This window comes from Balaenoptera borealis (assembly GCF_965194805.1).
Source record: "Balaenoptera borealis genome assembly, chromosome: 8".
NCBI lineage: Eukaryota > Metazoa > Chordata > Mammalia > Artiodactyla > Balaenopteridae > Balaenoptera > Balaenoptera borealis.
The window spans coordinates 37327447-37344780 of NC_138865.1; positions in this window are offsets into that span (position 1 = coordinate 37327447).

A 17334-nucleotide genomic window follows, 5' to 3' on the forward strand; every position below is an offset into this window, starting at 1 on the left:
GAGTGGAGCTGGGTCTTAGCACTGAGATGGAGATCTCTGGGAGAGCTTTCACTCTTTGATATTACATGGAGCTGGGATGTCTCTGGTGTACCAATGTCCTGAACTTGGCTCTCTCATCTGAGAGGCACAGACCTGACACCTGACTGGAGCACCAAACACTATCAGCCACACGGCTCAGAAGAAAAGGGAGAAAAAAATGGAAGAAAGAAAGAAAAAAATAAAATAAAATAAAGCTATTAAAATAAAAAATAATTATTAAAAATAAGAAAATTTTAAAGTAATTAAAAAAGACAAAAAAAAAAAAAGATAGAAAGAAGCGAGCAACCAAACCAAAACCAAATCCACCAATGAAAACAAGCACTAAAAAGTATACTAAAAAAAAAAAAAAAAAAATGGACAGACAGAACCCTAAGGCAAATAAAAGCAAAGCTATACAGACAAAATCACACTTAGAAGCATACACATACATACTCACAAAAGGGAAAAAGCAAAAGAATATATATATATTGTTGTTCCCAAAGTACACCACCTCAATTTTGGGATGATTCCTTGTCTCTTCAGGTATTCCACAGATGCAGCGTCCATCAAGTTGATTGTGGAGATTTAATCTGCTGCTGCTGAGGCTGCTGGGAGAGATTTCCTTTTCTCTTCTTTGTTCACACAGCTCCTGGGGTTCAGCTTTGGATTTGGACCCACCTCTGCTTGTAGGTCGCCTGAGGGCATCTGTTCTTCGCTCACACAGGACGAGGTTAAAGGAGCAGCTGATTTGGGGGCTCTGGCTCACTCAGGCCGGAGGGAGGGATGGGTACAGTATGCGGGGCGAGCCTGCGGCTGCAGAGGCCGACGTGACATTGCGCCAGCCTGAGGTGCGCTGTGCATTCTCCCGGGGAAGTTGGCCCTGGATTATGGGACCCTGGCAGTGGCAGGCTGCACAGGCTCCTGGGAGGGGAGGTGTGGACAGTGACCTGTGCTTGCACACAGACTTCTTGGTGGCTGCAGCAGCAGCCTTAGCGTCCCATGCCCATCTCTGGGGTCCGCGCTGATAGCTGCGGCTCGCGCCCATCTCTGGAGCTCGTTTAGGCGGCGCTCTGAATCCCTTCTCCTCGCGCACCAGGAAACAAAGAGGGAAGAAAATGTCTCTTGCCTCTTCGGCAGCTCCAGACTTTTTCCCGGACTCCCTCCTGGCTAGCCGTGGCGCACTAGCCCCCTTCAGGCTGTGTTCACGCCGCCAACTCCAGTCCTCTCCCTGCATCTGACCTCCGAAGCCCAAGCCTCAGCCCCCAGCCCCCGCCCGCCCCGGCGGGTGAGCAGACAAGCCTCTCGGGCTGGTGAGTGCTGGTCGGCACCACTCCTCTGTGCGGGAATCTCTCCACTTTGCCCTCCGCACCCCTGTGGCTGCGCTCTCCTCCGTAACTCCAAAGCTTCCCCCTCCGCCACCTGCAGTCTCCACCTGTGAAGGGGCTTCCTAGTGTGTGGAAACCTTTCCTCCTTCACAGCTCTTCCCCTGCAGGTCCTGTCCCTATTCTTTTGTCTCTGTTTTTTCCTTTTTTTTTGCCCTTCCCAGGTACGTGGGGAGTTTCTTGCCTTTTGGGAGGTCTGAGGTCTTCTGCCAGCATTCAGTAGGTGTTCTGTAGGAGTTGTTCCACATGTAGAAGTATTTCTGATGTATTTGTGGGGAGGAAGGTGATCTCCACGTCTTATTCTTCCACCATCTTGAAGGTCTCTCTCTCCCACTAAATTATTTTTAAATGCACAACCACACTAGTAATCAAAAAATGCAAATTAAAATGAGTTTTTATTTTTCACCTATTAGATTAGAAAGTAATTTAAAATTAGATGATATTATATATTGATGAGGGCATGGGGAAAGGTAACTCTTCCTTTAAACGAAATCTCTGGTCAAGAGTCAGTGTTGTACTACCTTTTTATAAGGCACTTTGCCAAACCATTTAAAATTGAACTTATCATTTGAACCAACAATCCCACTTCTTGGTATTGACCCAAGAGAAACACAGCCACATGTGTGCAAGGGGGCATGTACAAGATTGTTCCTTGTGGTATTTTATGAAATAGTTTTCTTTCTTTCTTTCTTTTTTTTTTTAAAGGAAAGCAACCTTGAATTTCAACTAATGGGGTTACAATTTCATAATGCATCCTATGGAATACTATGCAACAATTTTTAAAATGCAAGAAATCCATATTTACACTTATAGAAATACTTAAAGATTTCTTGCCAATTAAAAACATTCAGAGAAGTGAAGAATTATTCTATTTGTGTAAAAAATACCGACTTTACACAAAAATATTTGTATAATTTCATATGTCAATAGAAAAAGGGTTGAGTGGATACACACTAAATTCATGGCAGGCATTATACATAGTAAAAGAACTGGGACTGGAGGTAATGGTTTAGAGTGACTTTACTTGTATCTATATTATTTCAATTTCTTACAATCAGAAATGAATTCATATTTTACTATGTAATTAAAATATTTTTTAAAAAGAGATGACCCTATATTTGACTAATGGCTGAATATTTAGTATGATTTTTTAGTATGGTTTGATTTTCACTATTTAGATAGATTGGATCATATCAATAGTTTTTAATGAAATCATGAAATTCTCTAAATTTAAAAGACAGGCCAACACATAGCAAAATCTATTGGTCGACCACTGCGTCAATAAAACTTAAAAAACTTCAGCTTTTAAGGAGAAACTTTATGTCTACAGTGAAATGAACAACTGAGAGCTATGAACCAATGTCTTTTCTTTGCCATGGGGAACATTGATACCCTTTTAGTTAAAATCGTGAGGGGTTCTCAGTAGACAGTACTGACAGGCAGAAGGTGGTTGGAACCGTCTGGAACAGGTCTTGCTCCTTATTTCATTAGGTATATATTCCCCTCCCAGCTTGAAAAGATCTCTTGCTTTTGAGTATCCCATGTACCTGTCTAGGTATTGCAAGCCCGGGAGGCATAGAATAAATAGTATGATCCTATAAAAGGTGTCAATATCTTTAGGATTATAAAGATGGTGAGGGCCTCAAACCCTACAAACTGTGATGATTGAATCTTGCTTAAAATAATATAAGGCTTTAAAAAATTAAACTCTGAGCTGCCATGGACTGTAGTCTAATCTTTCATGTCACAAAGGGAAAAACTGAGGACCCGAAGGGTTAAGTGTCTTATCAAGGTCACTCAGTGACTTTGACAGTGACTTATATTCAGGTGGCTCCAAAGAGTTTGTAAATCACCCATGCAGCCTCTCTCAGGACCCAGGCACTCCTCAGCGGCTGCTCTTCGTAGGGACTTGTCTAGATCTGCCTGCTTATCTCATGATAATTCTGGACAATGATCAATCCTGAACAGGAGTTTTTAGATTCAGAGTCCCCAGCGAAAATTATTTACTTATGGAAAACTCCAGAGGTTATTTATTGTTTCCTTTTCTCAGGCTGTCATGACCTTGTATTGTTTAAATTCTACTTTCAAGTGAGATTTGTAAGCTATCGTCCCTATGAACAAAGAAGAAATGAAGTTATCCAAGTATGGAGATGCCAAGTTTACACATGTGTAAACTGGAAATTTAGAGCAAAAGCTGTTCTAGTTGAATACTTATTAATAAAAATCAGTTATCATGTTGTGTTAGGTGCCCTTTTCCCACAATTCTGAAGTATCTACTTCACAGCAAAGATGAAATGAGGAGAGCATATTAATCTTTCCTTTACGTTTATTGGATTTCCTGGGTTGACACGGCTTGCAGTATTATTTTGGTTTGTCTAAAATACACAACATCTTTTTGTAACTGAAACAGGATCTCCTCTTCCCTTCCCCCATTTCCTTTGTTCCCCTCCTCCCTTGTGTATACACACACACACACACACATACACACACACACAATGTGATCTTCAAAATACATAACGAAAGCAGGACCTGGAAACTCAAAACCCATCGTCATCTTTCTGTTGAAACTGTGCACGGCAATGCAGAGTATTCTTACATTTTCCCCACCTTTCCCTTTCACTTTTCTCGGCATCGTCCAGGGAGATTGACAAAGGATGGAGACCGAGGCTGGGAGGCCCATTTATGACGCTTTGACTCCATTACAGGCTCAGCTGAGGACACATCTGGAACCCATTTCCTGCCGGGGTGGACGGTGGATGCCGGGCTGCAGTCAGCACTGAGCAGAGTGCCTCTTGTCTGGCTGTCGGCTGCCACCCTGGCCAGAACCTGAGAAGGTGGCTGCTAGTGAAAGTGTTTATGTGTGTATGTGACCACAGTATGTGCCCTCAGTGACAGAGCCCCTACTCCATGTTGTACATCCTGGCAGGCAAGTGGGACGTGGGATGGAGCCAGAGGGTGTGTCCCCGAGGTTTGGATGTCACCGTCAGGAGAAGAAGGAGTGTCCTGGGTGTGGAATAGGATTGTGGCATTTCTTCTGGATTTGGGCTGGATGAAGCATTTTGGGAATGACACTTCCTCCACAGTTAAGTTCAGTTATGGTTTTGTCCAGTATTAGGGGCGAGGGAAAGTGTGTGTTCGGGGGGGTGCTAGCCTGTCTCCTAGTGACAAGTCCTCAGTTCCCTGCACTGTGAAGGCAGTTTCTGGATGAAGCAGTCACCCCCTAGCAAAGGCATGACTGTCGTCATGTGGAGATGGTCTCCTCCCTGCCGGCCAGAGAACTCTGAGCTTTGGCACATGCAATGAGCTTCAAGAGAAATCTTCCCACAGTTTGGGATGACATCTGTGCTTGGGGAAACCCACTTGGTAAGAACACTCTTACCTCTCCCTGAATGTTCCAGGAAGAAAAGGGCTGTGGAAAATAATCTGACTGGTATTGTTAGATGTTATAGGGTCCCCTGAAATGTGTTGGGCAATATGAAGAACACCAAAGTGATATGTCACAGGGTTTATGTTTTGTTGTCATTTTTTTTTTTTTTGCTTTTTGCCTTTTATCTTGAGCAGCTTCAAGCTCAGCGGGGAGGTAAGGCTGAAAATGAAAAGTCTCTTTGTGACCTTCCTCAGATGTGCATGTCTTTTGGGGGGTTTGCCCTCGGGATGTTATAGCCTTTCCCCCTCCTTATTCTGTGCATTTTCCATTTCCAAGGTCCCAGCACTCCTGGTGGTACAGTCACACCCAACTCAGGATCTCTTAGTCACTAAACCCATGTATCTGTCACTTGATGTCCCTGGACTTCTCCCTCTTTCCCATATATGCCTTGAGTGGAAATGTCCCACACTGGGGACAGCATCCTCCTCTTCCCATTTACACTTTTCGGTTACTCACCTATTAGCCCAAGGTAAAAATTTCAGAGGTCTTTTTGAAGGCCCTTTCTTTCTCAATCTAAAATAGGATACATAGTCATGTCTTTTTAAGTTTTGCTTTCAGTGTATCTCCTGAATTCATTGCCTCTCCTCCACTTCCAAAGCTTTAGTTGAGGTATTCAGCATCTCTCTGTTGGACTATCAGAGAAACCTGGCAGTGCTCAGTACCATGAGATCAAATGCTTCCTTTTCATCAGAGAGATTCTATAGCACCCCCTTTAATACCCTGAGAAGAAATTCAGAAATGACATAATCTACTGGAACATATATTTTGAAAACTTATATAGATCCCAAACTTTAATGAACAGAAAACTTACAATTAAAGAAGTTTGTAATAACATAATACATGCTTCAGCACAAGAAGGCGTGGCGTACCCTGAAACACAGAATTAAGTGTTCAGTTACTGCACCTGTAGGAAGAATCATCAGGGACGTGACAACTACAAATGCATCCACAATAGATGTGTCCAAGGGAAGGCTCAGATATTGAGAGTGATGTTGTTGCTGGGGACATATTTTCCAATAAGGTGAAAACTCATGGTAAAGTTCTGAACCAAACAAAGTACAATCTTCCCTTAATTTACAGGTGTGAAGTTTGCATCCCTGGAAAATTTAGTGTATATTAAAATCAGGACAAAAAGTCCTTTCGTTTTTATATGTAAATGTCTAGCAGGACATTTAAAATAGTGCAGGACACTGGACCATTCATCATGGGAGATGACATGTAGCCCCCAGTCATTGCAATAGGTGACAAACCCCTCCACAAATTTCCAAAATGTACCTTAGCTATTGGTAGCATTTCCATTGTGAATCACTGTACTACCTTAATTTATTTATATTAATTTTTACTTATACAGGCAATATTCAACTATCTTTCCTTGTGAAAAATGAAGGTATTACAGTTGAAAGTAAATCTCCTTTGATTTCCACACCCACCTGGTCTACCTTACCCTCATCCCAGAGGTAACTATTGTTAATTGCTTAGTATGTATCATTCCAGAAACTTTTACTATATATTAACCTACAATTTATGATCCCCTAGAACATCTATAGTACCTTTTATGAGTTGAATGGTGTCCTCTTAAAATTCACATATTGAAGTCTGAGCCCCCAGTACCTCAGCCTGTGACCTTACTTTGGAATAGGGTAGTTAGAGATATAATTATTTAGGTTAAGATGAGGTCATGCAGGTGTAGGGTGGACCTCTAATTCAATATGACTGGTGTTCTTATATAAAGGGAAATTTGGACACAGAGACAACACAGAGAGAGAATGCCACGTGAAGATGAAGGCAGAGATGGAGTGATGATTTACAAGTCGAGGAACGCCAAAGATTGCCAGCTAACCACCAGAAGCCAGGGGAGAGGCATGGAGCAGACTCTCCCTCCCAGTCTCAGAAGGAACCAACCCTGCCGACACCTTGATCTCAGACCTTCAGCCTCCAGAACTGTGAGACGATACATTTCTGTTGTTTAAGCCACTCAGTTTGTGGTACTTCCTTATGGCAGCCCTTGCAAATGAATACAGTCCCCTTTTGTATGTCAGGTAAGAGACGAGAAACTATCAGAATTAAGATGGGCTGAGGAGGATGAGGACTGGGGGCTGCGGCAGGTCGGATGAGCTGGGAGGTCCCCTCTTTGGAGATGTCAGTTGGGCTGGTCCTGAATGGATGAGTATACTGCATAGACCTGCGTACAAAGTGTGTCTTTCCCGTGAGCCCCATCTCCCAACAAAAGACTCATCTTGTAAATTAGATTTGCAATCAAGTTGTTTCTGTCAAAAAGGAAAAGTGGTAATTAGCATTGAGACTTTTTTCCAAGCAGTTTGTTTTAGAAATGAAAAACACTGAATAACTCAAACTGTACCCCAGAGCACTGACAGAATTTTAACTGGCTGCATTTTATAGCCTGTGTGACAGGGAGCAATGTGATCTCCATCTCATTCTGGATCGTTCTCTACACCTTGCATATGTACGCATGATGAAATGAGTTCTAAAACACAGCTTGAGGTGTAGTGCGTGACATACTACCTATATAAATGAAATGAATAGTTCAAAATCACAAGCACTGAAAGAAAAAGCAGACCTTTAAATATCCAGTTTCATAAAGTAACGCATTTAGAAATAATTTGCAAACTGGAAAGGCAATTAAAAGGGTCCTTTTATTCCACTGTGCCATGTGTCACAACCTTTAAGATTTAATGAGAGTTGCTCATTGAGTCTAGGATTTAGCCAAAGACATTTGGCTTGAGCAAAAACTAAGAAAAGCACTGCTCTAAAATGATTATACTCAATTTAGTGCCTTTAATACTTTCAGTGATGCCAGATTATTCTGAAAATAGGGCTTGTGAAACCTGAGTATTTTGTAGTATTTCACCTTGAAATGTCTACAGGAATATTTCTGTATACTTTAAAAAATTTATAGTCTAAATGGAAATTTCTGAATATCAAAGAATTCGATAATCCTTTGTTTCTATTTTAACACGTAGAAAATTTGTTAATTTTCTACGTGTTAAAATAGTTTAAGATAATAGATGCCTATATTATTTTGCTCTTCATTGAAAACAAGTATTTTTGTGTAAAAGCAATAGAGAAATATATATTTTACTGTAGAATTGCACAATTTTCTATGCCTGAGATAATTGAGATGGGAAATTGTTTATAGTTCTACCAACATAACACTGTGAAATTGACAAATTTTTTTATTGGAGTATAGTTGATTTACAATGTTGTGTTAGTTTCAAGTGTACAGCAAAATGATTCAGTTATATATATATATATATATTCTTTTTCAGATTCTTTTCCATTGTAGGGTATTACGAGATATTGAGTATAGTTCCCTGTGCTATACAGTAGGTCCTTGCTGTTTACCTATTTTATATATAGTAGTATCTGTTAATCCCATACTCCTAATTTATCTCTCCACCCCACCCCTTTGGTAACCATACATTTGTTTTCTATATCTGTGAGTCAGTCTATTTCTGTTTTGTAACTAAGTTCTGAAATTGACAATTTTTACATTGGCTTTCTAAGCTCATCTAAAATATAAACACTTCTTTTAAAATTTTTGTTTAATAGTTTTTGGTGTCTTTTAACAATGCAGCTAGAATATTATGAAAGTACTTAGTACTTCCCGTATGTGTATTTGTCATCTACGAGATTGTTTGGAGTAAGAAAGCAGTCTTGCCATTTCAGCAATCTAATCACCTAGTGCTCTAAAGGAGCATTAAATATTTTACCCACTTTAGCTGTCTGAAGGGAATGATTAGTTCTGGCATCGTGTGACACCACTGAAGTTCTCTGAGAGGCTGACAGGAACAAACAAACCCCACTCCAGCTGTAGCAGTTTTCTGTGTGCAGAGTCTGTTACTGAGAGCACGTTGTATGCTGCTCTTCATAATCACAATTAGCTCTGATCAAAGCCCTTGAATACTTTCTGGATAACGTGTTTAACAGCTCAAGATGAGCTCATCACTTCGTCTCCTTTGCCCAGACATCCCCAGATTCCCCTGGCTTTCTCTGGCCCCTCTGCCTGCAAAGCTCTTCTGCCTTTTCCATCTCGCCTTCCTTCTCATCCTTTATGCCTTCAGCAACTTCCTCTCTGCCTCGGCAAAAGCTTTCTGGGCCTTCTGCACCCTAGGGCAGAGACCCCACCCCCACTATTACCTCTCCTTTGCACATCACAGTTGTAATGCCACGTTGATTTATGTGACCATGTGACTAATGTCTGTCTTTACCTGGGGTCTGTAAGCTTATAAGTGCAGGGGCTTTGTTTGATTTTGCTCCCCTGATATCTGGTGGAGTGCCTGTCACATAGTAGGCAATTACTAAATACTCTTAATAAATATTGATGAAAAAATGGGTGGACCATTACTAAAAAGTTATGTAGTAACCATTTTCAGTTTTAAAACATTGTATTAAGAGATTACTATTATAAAAAAACAGAATGTTCTGCCAAATACCCACTTGTGCCCCCTCAAAACCAGCCACGTGCTCAGTGGACTGACCACAGACCACAGACCACTGTCCTCAAGGGCAAAACGCACGGGATTCTTTTAACAATCTTGAGCACTTCCACACTGAAGAAGCCTGTTAGTTCAGTACGTGTGAGTAAGGCCTTGTAGAAAAGGGAGTTCAGATGTTGATTTGCTTTTGCATATTCTTCATTCATTCAAAACCTTGAATTGGTGCACTTGTTATGAACTAGGACACGGCAGTGACGGAGGCAGATGTTTTCTCTGCCTTTGCGGAGCTGGCGGTCTCCAGTGCTGTTCTCAATGTGGTTCTAAACTGTTTGCCTCAGAATCACCGGCGTGGTTATTAAAACGTAGCTTCTCGGCCTCCACTGCAGACAGACTAAAATCAAATATTTCAGAATAGGACTGGAGAAATCTTAAGCTGGAAGAAATTCCCTCTGTCACTCTCACTGACACTGGAGTTCAAGGAGGCCCAGGAGGGGCATTTATGAATGCAATGTCCATCACTTCTGCTTCTCCTGGGGCAGGTTGGAACCCTATTGCCTAAAATTCTGGTGAAGCTTCATCTAGTTCTAAGATGCCTACTGTTCCCTGAGGCAGAATGGTGGCTCATAATTGCTTGGTGTGTCTCCTGGTTTCTTACAATCATTGTCTGCATGAGGATTCCTTTAGGTGTTAGGCCTAGTGACAGCTGAAGCAGGGAGATCTTAGTGACCCAGAGGACGGACAGGCATTCCTTAGCCACTGGCCCAAGCTGTGTGATCCTGGGTATTTCACTCCACTGCTCTTAAGAGACTAATAGAATGAGGACTAACATCTTTTTGCCATAGACTGAGAAGACTGTAAAATTCCTAAAACAGGACCATTTATTTAATAAGTACTTAATGTTGATTCCCATTAACATTATTAACTGGGAAAGGGCTAATGTTTCCTGAACTACAAAAGAGAAGATTAGACTAGAAGGCTTCTAAAGTTCCTTTTTCCCAAAAAACTGAGAGCATAGAATAAAGGTAATAAAACAACCTCACCCGAAGGTGCTATGTGAGAGGACATGCTTGGGACATTTCTACAACCACTGTCACTCCTGCTGACAGCCCCACCATAGCAGGTATGGCAACTAGAACTTCATATCTGCCACGGTCCCAGCAAGAAAGAAAAGTTCACCCTGATGGTTCAAGTAAAGAGACTTAATCTAGGCTCTACTTGCAGAGAAGGAAGACGAAGGGCACCAAGAAGAGATGCTGAGAAACCTAGAGACCCGTAACCGCAGGACGCCGTTACCACCCCCCTTAGGACCGGACGGTCCTGGGAGGAGAAACAGCGCTATTGGAGTATTGGAGCCCACTGAGAGCTGGAGGAAAGACGTGGCTCCTCCACCGAGAACAGTGGTCACGGAGAGATGCAGATGGTGCCAGAGATGTGGCACCACACAGAGCGGAAACGGGGGAGAAATGCTCGGACTCCTCTCTTCTCTCGCCCTCCATGCTCCTGAGAGTGCCCCCTGCTGGCTGAAACCAGGCAGAAGCCCGCGGGGGCGGGGGGTGGGGAGTGGGGCAGCCACTGGCAGCGGAGCCCAGCTGTTGAGCCTCAGGAGAAAGAGGCTGAGAACAGGTCGGGGGGAAAGGGTGGGGGGTGGAGAATAACAGCGTATATCCTCGCTCAGGTGTTTATATGGAGAATATGTCCTTCTTGAAAGACTTTTCTTAGACTTTCATAGACTAAGCACAGAATAGGATCACAGCGGACTCACTGGAGAGCACTATTTTTGATCCTTTTCACAAGCCTGAAAATAATACAGAATTAGAAACGCACAGGGCAAATCAAATGTGAGTAAAGGTCATTGATAGTGCCTCTATTTTTTTTTTTTCTTTTTAAATCTATCTTGTTTCAAACTGCACTTGAGGCAGACGTATATTATTGCTGTATCCAATTTTCCCTTGAGAATCTTTATCTCTTGCTATTTTTCTTCCTACTGACCATGTATTGACTCAAGAACATTTTCCCTATAGTCAGTCAGGAAATGGGAGAAAATTAAAAAACAGAAGTAACACATAATCTTTTTTCAGGATATTCTGATAATCTGTGGTATTCACCTCCAATGCTGATTTGAGCACACAGTAAGTTGTTAGGTGTATACTTTCTTAGCATTTTAAAAATAACTCTTAAGAATGAAAGGAGCTATTCTCCTATCTAAATAGTCTAGGGGGGCTTTTGTCATCTCCCGTCGATAGTACATCTATGAAGCATAGTTGGTCTTTCATTTGGCAGCTTCTAGCTAATCCTAAATTTCTCAGAATGATATGGGAATTTGATGCCAAATAACTCTGGGATGGAGAGGTTGTCACTTTTTTGGTTTTGCTTCTGTACAACATAAGCTGAGAAGCACTAAGACCTACAGGGAGAGGGAGGGTGCAAAAAGAACATGGTCTGAAGGTAGACCACATATGATCCAAGGGAGGGGTTGACTGTCAACGTTCTCTTTGGGTCAGGGGTGAGGTGACTGGTGAGCTCAATGTCCAGACCCCTTGTAGAAAGAGCTTTAAGCAACCCTTTGTAGCCTAATATCTTGGGACGACTACTTAGGGCCCATTGACTATACTGTCAAAGCGTCTGAGTGCTATCCAAGTATGTAAACTGACCACCATGTCAAACAGATGCCAAGCTTCTCTGCTGGGTTATGAATTTCAGTGCAGGCTTGTAGCACCATGACATGGTTTTTTGGCCATGTTCTAACACCTGAGTAATCGGGACTGATCTCCTAAAGGAAGAAATCTTTTGCTAACTGCTGAGTTCATACCAACACGAGTGTGCTTCTATTTAATCAAAGCTACTGACATCTTTTCTTTAGAGATAAGTTAGAATTAAATCTAACTTCATCTCTAAGTTATTAAATTCCATACATTAATAGTTTAGGAAATCATTAAGTTTTAAGGCAGAGAATTGAATAATGGGGACACGGTGAATCCTAAAACCTCATTGCATCTGTTGTGTGCATATGGCACAGGCTGCAAGGGCTTCCCAAGGTTTCCCTTTCTCCTGTTTAATGATTTTGAAGCATTTTCATAGAATTTTCATTATATTGGTGAGATATAGTAGGAAGAGCACAAAGTTTAAGGGAGAAGACAGATTTCCAGTTGCTGATTCTGACCTGTGGCAAGTCACCTCATCTCCGTGGGTCTTACTTTCTTCACCCACAGAACAGACTTTCTGTGACGGGCTGTGGGCTCTATCAGACTCAGGCACTGGGAAGTGAGAGGGCAGTTCCAGGTAGTATTGAAGATTCCTCAGTTCTGGTGATGAGGCCCCATTGACTCACAGCAAAAGAGCATGAGGTGGTCAGAATCAAGTGGTCAGTGTCAGACGAATTGTTCCCTGCTCAGAAACCTTCCCAGACTTACCGTCCCTGAAGGCATAAAGTCCAAATGCCTCAGTGTAATACTGATGACCTCCTTCCTCCAGCCACACCTGACTCTCCATTGCAGCTGGACCAGTAGTAGTAGCTCCTTCAACCAATTGCCTACCTCACTGTCTCCCCATCACCCCTCAAAAGAGCTCATGTTTTTTTCCTGCTGTCCAGAACACATTTCCCTCTGCCAGTCCAAATGCTATCCACTCCATTTATAGACTTGAACTAGCTCACTTTCCCGGCTGCCGGTTCCTTGAGGAGTAATGCTATAGGAAGGGAGAGACAAAGGAGCTGACATTACCGACAACCAAGGAATGGTATATTTGTCATCCTTTTGTCCTCATTCCCACCCTGCAGTTGGTGCCATCCCCTCATTGTACTTATGAGAAGGATGAGGTTCAGAGAGGCTGAGTAACTTGGCCAAGTCACACACTACTAAGCGGCTAGTTTCAGATTCAAGTCCAGGTCTGTGCACTACTTCCTGCTGCCTCCCTTGCCTGTAGGAGGGGTGCAGCTCTTCTCTAAGGATGATATACGTAAACCAGCATTTCTTTACTGATACAGCTGGAGAGGTCTTCAAATCCTTTTCCACATCAAATGGTTATCAGAGGACATTAGTTCCTTTGTAAACATTTGCCAATAATAGATGCCTGAACATAATATGCATGCAGTTTTCATGTTTTGGAAATAAGGTAAAGGATTTGTGATTATTTTTCTAAAGCTATATAATGGAGGAAGAGTTAATTTTGTTCATATTGAAACCTACTAATGAGTCGTTAGGGTTTATTTCAAATGATCTGGCAGCCACAGTTCAGAGAAATAAATTCCACATAATCTTATTACCAATGTAATTTCTTGGAATGTAATTGGCAATGCCTGATTTTAGAAATAGGTCTATTTGAGGGACTCTGTTGGTGCCAGTAGCTAGCACTTCTTCACGTGGAGTGAAACTGGCCCCATGGAAGCAGGTGGGTTGGAGCTGTGTCTCCTGCTGTGGTTTGGAAGGAAGGTGAGCCAGCCTTACAGGCTGCATGTTGGAAACGAGGCATTTCAGAACTTCTTGAGGATAAACTAAACTCACACCAGGCCGTACCCGCACCAGATAAGAAGTTACCAAATCCTGACACTCTGTTAGAAAAGCTCCCAGAGGTCTGTAGCCACGGTGGCTGAGGTTTTTTTCTTTTAAGCTGCCTGAGGTGATGATGACTCATTGCAGGGTTAATGCATTTCACCTTTTACCAAAGCTGCAGCCAAAATATTTCTCCACCTTTATGACTCACCTTTTTCCCAAGCCTGTTAAATTTATAGGAGTTTAGAGAAAATACACAGGGAAGGCTGTGGCAGTCCCCATCGCCTGCCTGTTGAGCACGGTTGTTCAGTGGCGACCTGGAGCTCCTGTGTTTCCCAAGTTCAGGTTTAACTTGGACCTCAGGCCACTGAAGGGTTCCAATGGAAAATGCACTCCAACTTTTAGAAAGCTGCCTTTCCAGTTTCAAAGTCATAGAATTTCTCTGGTTACTATGAAACAAGGGTCGACATGATAAAAAAGAGGATCTATTATGAATCAGCCAGGGAATATTTTTAATTGTGGGGGATCAATAAGTCTAAGTCTTGAAAGGGCCTTTCAATGTCCACTCCACTCTAGCTTGGCTGTGCCTCCCTAAACTTGACTTCTACCAATTTCCTACATTTATTCTTTGCTTCAGCCAACTGTCCTTCTCATATACTGGAAGCCTCACCACTGTACATTTGGCCTTTTCATCTTTGCTTATGATCTCCTTCTCACACCTGTGATTAGAACGTCCTTCCTTCTTCAAATCCATTTATCTAAACCTTAACCTTCTTTCCAGGCTCCAGTTAAATCGTATTTCTTTTGTGACATCTTTCTTGATAAAAATTGGTTCCTCCCCTTAGCTTCTATAACTGTTCTCTCTTATTGCTTTTAAAAACCTTTCTTTGCTAGTGGTTCTGTAGCTTCAATATATCTAAGTGTAGATTTCTTTTTATTTACTTAGCTTGTGATTCATGTCTTTCATCAGGTCTAGAAAATTCTTAGGCTTTGTTTCTTTGAAAACATTTTCTCCTTTCCTCTTTTTCTTTTTTTCTCTACAACTTCTTTTTCTGGAATCTCTATTAGACATGTATTGGGTCTTCTTATACTTCCTCTCAACTTTCATTACGTCTCTTTCACATTTTCCATCTCTTTCTGTTCTGCATTCACTATCATTTCTTTGGATTTATATTACAACTTTGATATTGTCTAATCTGCTGTTTAACTTTCCCACTGAGTTTTTTTGTTTGTTTGTTTGTTTTAAAGATTGATTGATTGATTGATTGATTGATTTCTATGTTGGCTCTTCGTTTCTGTGCTAGGGCTTTCTCTAGTTGCGGCAAGCGGGGGCCACTCTTTTTTTTTTTTTTTTTTAAATGTATGCTGCTGTTGATTTACATATGAATGTCAACTGCTTTTTTTTTAATTAATTAATTAATTTATTTATTTATTTATTCATTTATGGCTGTGTTGGGTCTTCATTTCTCTGCGAGGGCTTTCCCTAGCTGTGGCAGGCGGGGGCCACTCTTCATCGCGGTGCACGGGCCTCTCACTATCACGGCCTCTCTTGTTGCGGAGCACAGGCTCCAGACGCGCAGGCTCAGTAATTGTGGCTCACAGGCCCAGTTTGCTCTGCGGCATGTGGGATCCTCCCAGACCAGGGCTCGAACCCGTGTCCCCTGCATTGGCAGGCAGATTCTCAACCACTGCGCCACCAGGGAAGCCCGCGGGGGCCACTCTTCATCGTGGTGTGCGGGCCTCTCACTATCGTGGCCTCTCTTGTTGCAGAGCACAGGCTCCAGATGTGCAGGCTCACTAGTTGTGGCTCACGGGCCTAGTTGCTCCACGGCATGTGGGATCTTCCCAGACCAGGGCTCGAACCCGTGTCCCCTGCATTAGCAGGCAGATTCTCAACCACTGCGCCACCAGGGAAGCCCTCCCACTGAGTTTTGAAAAAAAAAATTATTGAGATAAATTTTACATGAATAATTTACAAAAATGCATACGATTTATGCATATAAGCTCAACCATTTAAAAATTACAGTTCAATGTGACTTTTAGCAAATTCACCAGTTGTGCAGACACCATCATAAACTAGTTTGAGAATGTTTCTATCTTGCCATAAAATGGCTCATGAGCATTTAGAGTTAATCGTTATTCCCACCCCCAGCCCTAGGAAACCACTGACCTATTTCTATCTCTATAAATTTGCTTTTTATGGACATATCATATAAATGGAATCATACAATATGTGGTCTTTTGTGTTTGGTTTCTTTTACTTAATATACTGCTTTTGCGCTTCATTTATGTTGTAGGTTGCATCAGTAGTTGGTTCTTTTTCATTGCTGAGCAGTAATTCCATTGCATGGATGTATCACGTTTTATTTTTCCTTTCATCTGTTTCCACTGAGCTTTCAATGTCAAAGACTACATTTCTTCCAATAAGTTCTATCTGATTCTATTTCAAGTTGGATTGGACAATTGCATTTGATCTAGTTATTTTCTCTTATATTTATTTCATTATTTAACTTTATTTTAAACATATTTTCTAATTAGCTTCTAATACTTCCGTAACCTGAAAATCTTAAGGATCTGAATCAGGTGCTTTGAGATTATGTGATTCATGTCTATTTTGCCTTGTTTCCTCTTATGCTTGGATTTTGAGCTGATATTTTATGGGACTCTTGTATGATCTGGATTGAGGTTTCCTGGTTGGCACACAGGACAACTCTTTTGCAGGTTAATTTTTTGGTTTGGAGTTTCCTGGAACATGCTGTGGTGTAAAAATGAATACCAAACATGTGAAAATGCAAGTCTGTGGTTAAAAATTCTCACAAAAGACTTTTTTATTCTCTCAAACTAGAGTGTAGGAGGAGACAGAAATGTTTTCTCGTATTCTGCCTTTTTTGATTTTCCTCACTGTTTTTTTTTTTTTTTCCCCCTTCACCTCTTCTCTGAGGGTTTGGTTATTTGATTATACACCAGTGTCTCAGCTGCAACTCTCTGACTCATGCAGGTCCAAGTCCTTGACTCCTGGTCTTGGAGACATTAAAACTAGGACCTTACACTGTCCTCTGGGACACATCTTTCATCTGGTGCCTTATTTTATATAGGCATGTAATCATGTATGCATTTAAAAAAGTAAGTTTGTTCTATTTTATTTAGAATTTTTGAGTGTTCTATAGCATGAGGTTTTGCAGGATATTCAATGTGCTTGGGAACACAGATGGACATAAACAGCTGATGCTTATCAGACATCAGTATGTCCACACCTGTGAGTGCGTATATGTGCTTTTATATGTGAAATGTCAGTTGCTTTTCTAAAAATATGAGCTAACTTACGACTAGATCCAGCATTAGTACCTGAACAGAGTAATGTATTTCTTTATAGGGATAAAGTATATTTTAAGATAAATTTTAAAGGTCACATTGAATGTTTCTACAGCGTCAATGGCTTTTTTGAGGTTCTTGACTTGTGGTGTACTCTACTACACAGTAAATTTCTAGGAAATAATACCATAGTGATTGATGGATTTTATGGAATGTTTTGCATCTTTCATTTAACAGTTTTAGTAATAAAA